The sequence below is a fragment of the Mustela erminea genome, chromosome 7 (assembly GCF_009829155.1).
Source record: "Mustela erminea isolate mMusErm1 chromosome 7, mMusErm1.Pri, whole genome shotgun sequence".
Classification (NCBI taxonomy): domain Eukaryota; kingdom Metazoa; phylum Chordata; class Mammalia; order Carnivora; family Mustelidae; genus Mustela; species Mustela erminea.
In genome coordinates, this window is record NC_045620.1 from 5,243,386 (window position 1) to 5,254,218 (window position 10,833).

The following is a 10,833-nucleotide window of genomic DNA, read 5'->3' on the forward strand; positions in this document are numbered from 1 at the left end:
CCGCCCCCAAGCCGCGGCCCCGCCCCGCCACGGGCGCGCAGGGGCCGCCGGGAAGCGTAGTCCCGGCCCCGCCCCGCCCCGCCTCGCCTCGCCTCGCCTCGCCTCGCCCCGCGGGCCCTGGAAACCCTGGGGCGGGGCCGGGCGGGGCGGGGCGGGGCCGGGCGGGGCGGGGCGGGGCGGGGCGGGGCGGGGGAGCGGCGGGCCGACTCCACTGTCCCTCCGCAAGAGGGGCGGTCCGCATACCCGCCGGATTCCCAGCACTGCCCTCGTGCCGTGAACTAGAGGGGAGCGATGATGGGTAACATGTTTATTGAGCCAACATTTATCTGAGGGCGAGGTAAGATACGGCAACATGTATTAGAAAGTGAAATGATTTGTGTTTATGTGCAAATACGATTCCTTCGACGAATCCTTTTCAGGGCCCCTCATGCAACAGGCACCCCAGGATGGGGCCGCATGGGTGCATGGAACATACACTCTAGCCCCACGGAGTTCTATGAATAAGTCAGGTCAACGTCAAAAATACAGTGTACAACCGGGAGGGACAGAAACCTGGCATCTGCCATCCAGGAGGGTCTAGAGTGATCGCAGAGACCCCCGGAGGGTGTCTAGGCAGGGGGAGTTGTTCTGGCCTCGTCAAAAGTCCATCCGCAGCTGATATCACGGATTCCTCCCTCTATATGTGCGACCCTGGGGGAAATGCAAGCTCAGGGTGGTCCGGTCCCTCTGTCCCTGTCCCAGCCACAGAAACAGGCCATGCCAGGGCCTCTGTGAGCTCCACACCAGGCAGGACTGGCTACAGAACTCGTTCAAACTCATCAGCAATTTCACATCGAACAGCAGAGCAATAAACCGATGCTGAGTTCGGGGCGTTGAAGCTGGCCCCGGCATCAGCGCTCCCCGCTGGCGGGTCACAACTTCGGGCAGAGCAGGGGGCTGCTCCGGGCCTCCAACCCTCCGCATGGCCAGGGGCAGCTGTGCACACACTAGCGCCGCCGAGAACTGCAGCTCTAAGTGAGGTCACTTTGGGCGGAGCCTGTCGCCTTGGGGACAGTGGAACACAGGCCCGGGTCTGCCGGACTGGGAGTGGCACGGCCTGCCTTGTGCCCTGGTGTTTCAGGTGTTCATCCCGCACCTTCTCTGTCTAGGCTGTGTTCGACTCCAGACGGAGACTGTCTCGAGTCCGAGGTCCCCTGGCCCTGCTCGCCCTCCCTTCCTCAAACCTGTGCCTGAGCCTCCCCCCGACTCGGGGAGGGGAGCCCCCATCTTTATCAGTCCTCCTAGGACACAGTCCTCTGTCCCACCTCATTCCTCCCTCAGTCCTATGGCTCATGTCCCTCCAACACCCCGGCCACACTCCTGCCTCCGTTATCCTGCTGCTTTATTTCCTTCGAAGTCCTCGGGTTTCCAGACCCCGCCCACTTGTGCGCGTGGGGCTCTCCCTCTTATGCTAGGTGAGATCTCGGTCTTGCTCAAGCCGAAGGCCTGGCATGCAGAGGGCCCTCGGCAAATGTTTGTTGAGTGAATGCACGATGAAACGGAGGTGAGGAGAGCTCCCCCCCCAGACAAGGGGCCCTCAGAGCGCCCTTTGGAAACTTTGATTAAAGTGTGGCCTAAACGAGTTTCCTAGAGGCCTGGGAAGGCGGCCGTCACTCGGCCGCGTGATCTTGGGTAAGCGGAGTCCCTTCGGCCCGGCCTCAATTTCCCCTTCCGTCGCAGACGGGGCCTCTCGGAGGCTGCCCCAGCGCTGGCCAGGACGCACTTGAGCTGGTTGGGCGGCGCTTTTGCGGCGGGCGCCGGCAGCCGAGGCTCTCGCCTACAAGTCCCAGAGCCCCCTGCGCCCGGCCCCGCCCACCCCGCGGCGGCCCCGCCCGCCCCGCGCCCCGAGCCCCTCCCGGCGAAAACCTGGCGCGGGAGGAGCGCCGGCGTGGAGCGCGGCTGCACGCGGGCGGCGGGCGTCTGCGGAGCACGTGCTGGCGCCGCGGGGTTCTGGGGTTCCCCAGCCAGGGGCGGCCGCCCAGGGCGGGGACACAGGCTCGGGAAAGCGGAAAGCGCGGGGCTCGAGCGGGGCGTTTGTCCACGGCGGGCTGGCTGCGTGCACCTCGCGCTCCTTGGCCCTGGGAAGGGAAGGGGACCCCTCCTTCCCCCCCGGGCGGGGGGCCGTGTGTGCCCTCACGCGCCAGTGCTTAGGTACGGGTTCCTTCACTCGTTCACTGTGGCCCCCTGAGTTTCTGCATTCCTGACCGCTCCGGTCGGGTGGCGCCGCTTCCCCACGTGCCCCCATCTCCACTTGGGAATCCGCTCTTCCCCCTTCGGATCCTTATGAATGGCTCATCAGAGTCAGGCCCCGGGACGCTGCTGGTAGGAAAAACAAGCCTCCACGGCCGCCACCACCCCGAGGGCTTGCATTTCAGGAGTGGAGAGACATGAATGAATGGCGACTGTTAGGTCTAGGGGTCTAGGGCGGTGAGAAGACAGCAATAGGTGTTCTTCAGAGTCAGAGGCCTGTGGGAACCGGGGAGAGCCAGAGCCACACTCAAGGACAGGGAACAGCAGCGAGAACAGAATGCAGAGGCGCGGGGCCACCAACGTCGATCCAACAATTTTTGAGTACTGGGCGCTTTTACCTGGTCAGTCCTCGCACACACCACTAATAATGATAAAGTTCATTGTTTGTTTGGGGTCAGCTCCTTGACTAGGTGACCTGACGTATATTAGATGATCTAACTCAAAACAGCCACCGAGGAGGCCACCGAGGCTCCAGGGGGCTTCCCCAAGGCCACGGAGGGCTGTAAATGATGGCCAATCCATGGTCTCATTTATTCTCCCCATAGCTTTTTTTTTTTTTTTTTTTTTAATTTGACAGAAACACAGCAAGGGAGGGAACACAAGCAGGGGGAATGGGAGAGGGACAACAGGCTTCCCACAGAACAGGGAGCCCTATGTGGGACTGATTCCAGGCCCTGGGGGATCATGATCTGAGCCAAAGGCAGACACTTAAGGACTGAGCCACCCAGGGACCCCTCCCCATAGCTTTTAAGGAAGAGTTGTCTCCCCACTTTGAGGGTGGGACCACAGAGAGGTTAAGCGAAGCAGAAGTCTTGGGGGGAAACGTGGGTCCTTGCGTGAGACCGTGCCCGGGTGTGGCCACATGTGGGTTGAATTGCGTCTCCCCCCGGAATATGTTCGGGTCCTAACCCCTGGACCCGTGAATGTGACCTTATTTGGAGGTAGGGGTTTTTATAATATAATCAATTTAATAGAAGGTGATATTGGATTAATATGGGGCTTAATACAATAACTGTGGTCCTGGGCGCCTGGGTGCCTCAGTGGGTTGAGCCGCTGCCTTCGGCTCAGGTCATGATCTCAGGGTCCTGGGGTCAAGTCCCGCATCGTGCTCTCTGCTCAACAGGGAGCCTGCTTCCTTCTCCTTTGCCTGCCTCTCTGCCTACTTGTGATCTCTCTCTCTGTCAAATAAATAAATAAAATCTTAAAAAAAAAAAAATAACTGTGGTCCTTACAAGAAGCCCATGAGAAGATGGGCACACACGTGACAGCAGAGGCTGAAGAGAGACATCTACAAGCCGACCACGCTTGCTGGTGGCACCGGAAGCTGAGAGAAAGGCACGCATGGAACAGACTCTCCCTCCTTCACGCGTTCAGAGGGAGTGCAGCCCTCCTGACACCTTGACTATGGACTTCAGACCTCCAGAACCACGTGCGAATACATTTCTGTCATTTTAAGCCACCCACTCTGTTGTCGTCGGCTGCAGCAGCCCTAGGAGACTCACGCAGTTGGAGGTCCTGAGGAGGACAGAGCTCTGAGTAGATGAAATCCCACAGCCACAGCCTGTCCCTCTTGGGTCTGGGAACAGCCCTCAGAGCCCGCCGAGGGTCCTGGGACTCCCGGGTGTCATTCCCGGACCCGGGCATGGGTGGCAATCCTGTACCGCTCTGGGCTTCAGCTGCTCAGCCGGGATGGGGTGATCCAAGTAAGGGTTCTTCCACTTACGCCAACCTCCTCCTCCCCACCCAAGCCCCACCGGCACCTGCCTTCCCTGCGCCCCTCCCGGCGGTCCCTGGTCTCTTCCCCTCGGCGAGCAGCCAGGCTAGGACCCCACCATCCCTACCTGCATCTCAGAGGCACTGTCTGGTCTCTAACATCCCTCAAAAGCTAGTGTCCTTGCCCAGCCCCCCCCCCACCTCCATTTGCTTCTCTAGGGACTGACTGTCTCCCTGCCAGAGGCCAGCTCCAAGAGGACAGGCTGCTGTGACCCCAGGGCCTGGCACAGGGAAAGCACTCTGTCCGTGTGTGCTGAGTGAGGGAGCGAGCACACATAGGAGCCCATTCCAGAAGACTGGGAGTGGGGGTGTGCAGGCATCTTCGTGGAGCCCCAAAGAACTCAGGATTTCTGTGGCTTCGGGCTGGATTCACCTCAAAGCCAGGCTGGGGGTTGGGAGGGCAGCGTGCAGACCCCCTGCGCCCACCACCCCCCTTCCCGCCCCCCAAACTGGAGGCTCAGGGAACCTTGAAATAAAACATGAGGGCGACAAAGGAGGAAGCACAGGAGACTTCAGCCTTGCAGACTTTCTCGGGCCGGCTGGGTCTGACTAGCCGGCAAAAGGCTTGGCGGGGCGCCTCCCTGCTCCCCCTCCGCGCGCGTGGTGAAAGCCACTCAGCTCTCTTTGTGGGCACCGGTGGGGGGTGGGGAGCAGAGGGCAGGCGGAGCCCAGACAGTGCCACGCTCCTGTTCTGCATGCATCACACATCGGCCAGCGACAAGCCCCCTGGGCCTCAGTTTCCTCAGCTCTGAAATGGGCATCATGGTAGCAGCTTCCTCATAGATGCCCTTGTGAGCCGCAGGAGGAAAACAGAAAGTGCTGAGGTCATCCCTATGCTGGGAGCTTGGTAAATGCCACCTCCTGCGATTTGGGGGTTTTGTTTTACCAACACGCCTCTGTCTGCAGCCTACACAGCCACCTGTGGCCCGGTGGGGAGGGGGGACGTCGCCAGCCCTCCCACACAGGCTCCTTCGGGGGTTCCCACTGCTTGTGGGGCAGAGTCCTGAACCCCTCTATTGGAGATGCTTTCCCAACTCCCAGCCGGTGTGGAAAGGCCCAGCCTGCCCCAGCAATGTGCCCTCCCAGCGGCCCCCAACTCTTTGTGGGCCCGGGATCCCCGGCAGTCTGCCGAGACCTTACTCCCTTCCTCAGACGGATGGTTTCAAACAGTAAGATGGTTAGCCATGCGAAGGAGAAGAATCACCTTAAAATACAGCTATTAAAACATTTTTTAAGGGGCACCTGGGTGGCTCAGTGGGTTAAAGCCCCTGCCTTCAGCTCAGGTCATGATCTCGGGGTCCTGGAATCGAGCCCAACATCGGGCTCTCTGCTCGGTGGGAAGCCTGCTTCCTCCTCTCTCTGCCTGCCTTTCTGCCTACTTGTGATCTCTGTCAAATAAAGATTTTTTTTTTCAAAAATCTTAAAAAAAATTTTTTTTAAAATAAGTGTGTGATACAGGCATGTGTGTGCCCTTTTGCTGACACGATAAGTCACAGGAGCGAGTGGTGGTTTTAACGGTGCTTGTGAAGGAGCAATGAGCAAAATGTCCGGCAGCACCGTCCCCTGCGTGCCACGGAGCCCCAGGATTCAGGGTCACAGCGGCTGCCGCGAGAGCACTCACTGCCGGTGTCCGCCTCTGTGAAGAAGACTCTTTCCGCATCAAGTTCACGACCCTGCATTCCGCCCCTGGGCTGGGTGGGTCCGAGGCCGGGCTAAGAACTCCTTTGCATTACTGCTCCCGCGACCCACCCTTTACGGCTTAAAGCAACGCAGACCTCTCCCTTCCTCCTTGTTCTGGAGGTCAGAGCCCCGCAGGGGTCTCCCTGGACCAAAGTCAAGGTGTAGGCAGGGCTGGTTCCCTTGACCTTTCTCAGCTACTGGGTTCCTTGGCCTGCAGCCCCCGCCCTCAGAGCCTGTTGCTGCTCGGTGGTCTGTCCCACGCAGCAGGAAGGGGACACTGTCTCCCTCTGCCTCTACTCCCACCGCTACCTGAAAGATGATCTCCCCATAATAAGGATCATCTCCCCGTCTCAAGGTCCAGAGCCTCAGTCACATCCGCAAAGTCCCTTTGCCATATGAGGTAGCATGGAAAGCAGGGGCCATCTCGGGGCTAGTGGGGGTGTTTCGTCAGCGGGAAGCGTGGGCCACTGCCTCGGTCACCCTTAGGAAAGTGGCCAGTGCTGATTTAAAAACATGGATTATAAGCACGACAGTTCCTACTCTGAAGGCTGCACACCTTCTGCCACTCTACAGGTTAGCGGGTGTGGTGTGTGGCTCATCCCTGAGCTTTGAGACCTCTGTGAGGGCCGAGGCTGGAGAGAGGCTGAGCCTGTCCCCGCAGTGGGAATGAGGGAGCTGGCCTGCTTCTGGGGACGGCCGGGCTGGGAGCCTGCCCCAGCAGGTGCAAGAGACACTTCCCCCAGGAGCCCGGGAGTGTGTTGGTGACGGTGCCTGCAGGTACCTCGTGGACATGGGTCTGTTCCGGCCCCACGGTGGGGGCAGGGGGCACCATGGTACACGGTTGAAAGAGGAACAGCTACTGGGAACGCTGTCCTAGGGAGCTCAGGCTGCTGTGGCAAAAGACCACAGACTCGGGGGGGGGGGTGCGCTTAAACGACAGAAGTTTATTTCCGCACAGTTTTGGAGGCAGAAGACCACGATCGAGGTGTTGGCAGGGTTGGTTCTTTGTGAAGCCCCTGTCCTTGGCTTGCAGCCGACTGTCTCCCCGTGTCCTCACATGGTCTCTCCTGTGTGTCTGTGTCCTAATCTCTTCCTAGAAGGACACCAGCCACACTGGATTAGGGCCCATTCTGATGACCTCGTGTAATTTAATCAAGTCTGTAAAGACCCTGTCCCTCAATGTTGTCACATTCTGGCGCACTGGGGGTTGGGACTAACCACAGGGATTTTGGGGGGACACAATTTATTCCATAACATCTACTTACTCTGCTTTGGCAGACAAATGACAGAATTGCGCTTGGGGCCTCCTGTGTGGGTCACCACGGGGCCCCTCCTGCAAAGTCCCAGTGAGGCAGCCAAGGACTGGGGTCATGTTACAGGAGGTCTCAAGAGAGGAAGTGGCCCCTGGCACCAGGGGACATGCCACACACCTATAGAGAGTGGGGAACCCCAAGCCTTAAAGAATTCCCTGAGCAAAACTCAGCCTCCGTTGCACTTTTTGCTTTAAAGGTCAAGCCCAGGACTCCTGGGTGGCTCAGTTGGTTAAGCGTCTGTCTCGGGCCGTTCAGGCCGATTCACAGACTCCTGGGATGGAGTCCCACGTCCGGCTCCCTGCTCAGCAGGGGGTCTTCTTCTCTCTCTCTCTCTCTCAAATAAGTAAAATCTTAAAAAAATAAATAAAGGTCAAGCCCAGAGTCAGAAAGATGCGGAGTAGAAATGCAGATTTCCGTGGTGCCTCAGGCCCAAGGTCAGGAGGAGGCGCTCAGCCTGCTGAGGAAGGCCCCGGAGCACAGAGAGTCAAAGGCAGCCCTTCCAGCCCCTGGAGTCACGGTGACACTGCCCTTCGCGCTACCAGTGTCAGGGCTCCAAAGCAGAGGAAGGGCCTCCTGCTTCTGAGCCATCCCCCTCTTGGAGAAGAATCGGGAGCAGGAGGCAGCATGGCCGGTGCCCCAGCGACCCGGGGGCCAGCGTGGGCTAGGGCACCCCGGGTGCTGGTGGTTGAGCTGCTTCTAGCCCTTTGGTCCACCCCGTCCCTGCCCGCCCCTGCCCGCCCCTGCCCAGGAGGAGACTCCAAGGATGAGCTCGCCTGCCGGGTCTCTCTAGGGCCTGCCTCACGTTTTCAGCAAGTTTGCAACAGGCTTTTATTTGCTTTGGCAACAGCCCTCATCTCCGTATTTCTCCGTTTATCGATGCAAATTCACAACAGACTCACAGCAGGCTAGCCCATGGTTTCGTCTGCTGCTGCGGTGACACACACCTGTTGTCACACACACACACACACACACACACACACACACCTCTTAGCACGGCAGCCACGCGGTTCTCCTGCCTCCTCCGCCTCGTGCAGCTGGAGTTCTGAAATCAGGGCACCGCACTTCACAGGCTATCCGGCCGCTGAGCTGGGAAACGCTTGTCGTCTGCAGGCGCCAGCCCAGCCCCTGTCACAAGAGTGGGATGCTCCTGCAGCCAGGACGGACGTCCCCCGACCAGCACATATGCGTCTAGAGTGTTCAGAGTTACTAAAATTTGCCTCAAAGTGGCCCTGTTGGCCACCAGCACCCATCCGGGATGAGGCTGGCATTTCCTTCTCTTTCTGTCCCAAAGCAGGATGGGTTAATACCGATGGTGAGTGGGGACAGAGTCGTCCACACCACAGGCAACAGAACTTCCGTGTTCCACAAGGAAACCGGGCAGTGGTGGGGGGGGGGCATTAAACCTTAAGTAGGAAAATCAGGAATCTGACCTCTGAAAAATTACCGAATTTCGTATTTTCTAAGGAGGCCATCAATCCTTGTAAAGGTAAAAGTGTATAATTTTAAAGGATATTTTTCTAACAGCATAAATAATTCCTCATCCCCACTTCCCAATTATCTTACAAGCTTGGTAACACCACCACGTGGGGAGCCGGCACTCACTTCTTCCAACAAGCCCAAGTCCCAGCAGGAGAATCCGCAAACGCTCCCTGCAGCCCGGCCCAGGGGTCGTGGTCGCCATCTGCTGGCGGCCTGGAAACAGGGCCTGGGACTGCCCGAGGCCTCCTCCCGAAGGACTTTGTGGACATTTGGGGATAATTTGGTCCTTTGGGAGAGGAACTTCCGTGGACGTCACCCCACCTGGAAGTCACAGCAGTAGCAGCTAGAATTTGAGCTCTTACTATGGACCAGCTACAGAAGCACTTTGCAGGTTTGAACCCTGAACACTCTCACCCACCTTTTGCGAATGTATTTAATGTCTCCGGTCCTACAGATGAGGTCCCTGGGGCTCAGAGAAGTAGAAATCACATGCTCACGGTCCCGGGGCAGGACTGCAAGGCAGGCAGTCCACGTCCTAACTCCGTACAATGCTATACGGGTATTTCAAAGGTCCTATTACAGTCCGTAGACAGTCCTTCTCCCGTCTGGGGGGGAAGTGCAAGGAAGCAGTCATGACCCTTACACGTGGCAGTGTTACCGTCCTCAGCCACGTAAGATGTGACGGGGGAAAGCCTCAGTCCAGGACATGATTAACGTCTGTAACACATACACGTGTAGACCCACACAGACACACAGAATGGTAGCCCGTTGAGCAAACAGTGATGCTTACCATCACTGTGTGAGGTGGGGAAACGTGTATATTTTAATGCAGTCCTGAAGCTCCATTAAAAAAACACTAGTAGCAACAACTACAGTCATTTCACAACCATGATCATGAATTAGTCCGGAAAATGCTGACTTCTGGGTTCCTAATGTGTTTGGTAATTTCTCATAGAGCCTCTCCTTCAAAGGAAAATCACATTTCAGTTGAATGAAAAAAAAAAAAAAGAGTGCATTGACTTGGGGCGCCTGGGTGGCTCAGTGGGTTAAAGCCTCTGCCTTTGGCTCAGGTCATGATCTCAGGGTCCTGGGATCGAGCCCCACATCGGGCTCTCTGCTTGGCAGGGAGCCTGCTTCCTCCTCTCTCTCTCTGCCTGCTTGTGATCTCTGTCAAGTAAATAAATAAAATCTTAAAAAAAAAAGAAGTGGATTGACTTAAAGAAAAATGAGGAAACCACGATGAAAATGGTGACCAAATGAATGCTCGGGGAGCTGCATGGGAACCGGCCCTGAAACACCCCAGCAGGCGCCTGAGCAGCTCCTCGCGCGACAGAACCCCGCCCCGCGGAAGAGCGAGGGCACGAGCCGGCCGCCCACCCTGCTCTACCAGGTCCCGCCCGTGGCAGCCTCGCATCCAGGCCCAGGACGGACCAAGCCGCCCCTCCCATGGGTCGGCCAGGCAGGGTTCGGGAGGCCCCTCTGACGGCAGGGGACTCTGGAGAAGCTCGCAGACCCACACAAGGAGCACCACGTTCTCAGGCCATTTTGGGGTCTGTCTCCCAGAACACGCGGTGAGACCAAACACGGCAGGAACAGAGATGGGCCTTGCTGCCCACGGCTCCCACCTGCTCGGCCCCGTCTCTGAGCTCTGCCTCCTTTCTTGCGAGTTCTCGCTGCCAGGCTGCGTCCACGGTTACTGCCAAGTGTGGCGTCGCGAGCAGAGCAGAGCAAAGGCCTAGGAAAACCAAGTGGAGGCATCACGCGAAAGCAACCGGTTAACTTCAGAATCTGGCTGGTGGGTACATGTTCACTGTGAAGCTGGAGACACTCCCCGACACGTTCGGTAATTTTCGTGATAAAATGTTGGAAAACCTGAGTGAACAAGACAGCCTGTCTTCTCCACGAAGCTTATGTACCCTTCTTTCCAGGAGAGCGGGACCTCTGGTTTTAACCGGGTGTAAATCTTTTTTAAGCTTTTATTTGAGAGAGTGAGTGAGCGAGCGAGGGAGCACGTGCAGAGAGAGAGAGTCAAAGGGAGAAGCAGACTTCCCGTGAGCAGAGAAGCCAATATGGTACTAGGTCCCAGGACCCGGACATCATGACCTGAACCCAAGGCAGACCCTTAACCAACTGAGCCACGCAGGCGCTCCATGGGTGTCCATCTTTAATGGCACAGTGACTTCTCTTTTATTAAGGCCGTCAATATTACACTTGTATCTTTCTGAACCAGAAGATGCTGGCAAATCCACAAGCAGCGTGTAGTATGGGTTCCTGCAGGGGTGGTCTTTAAGATGGAGAG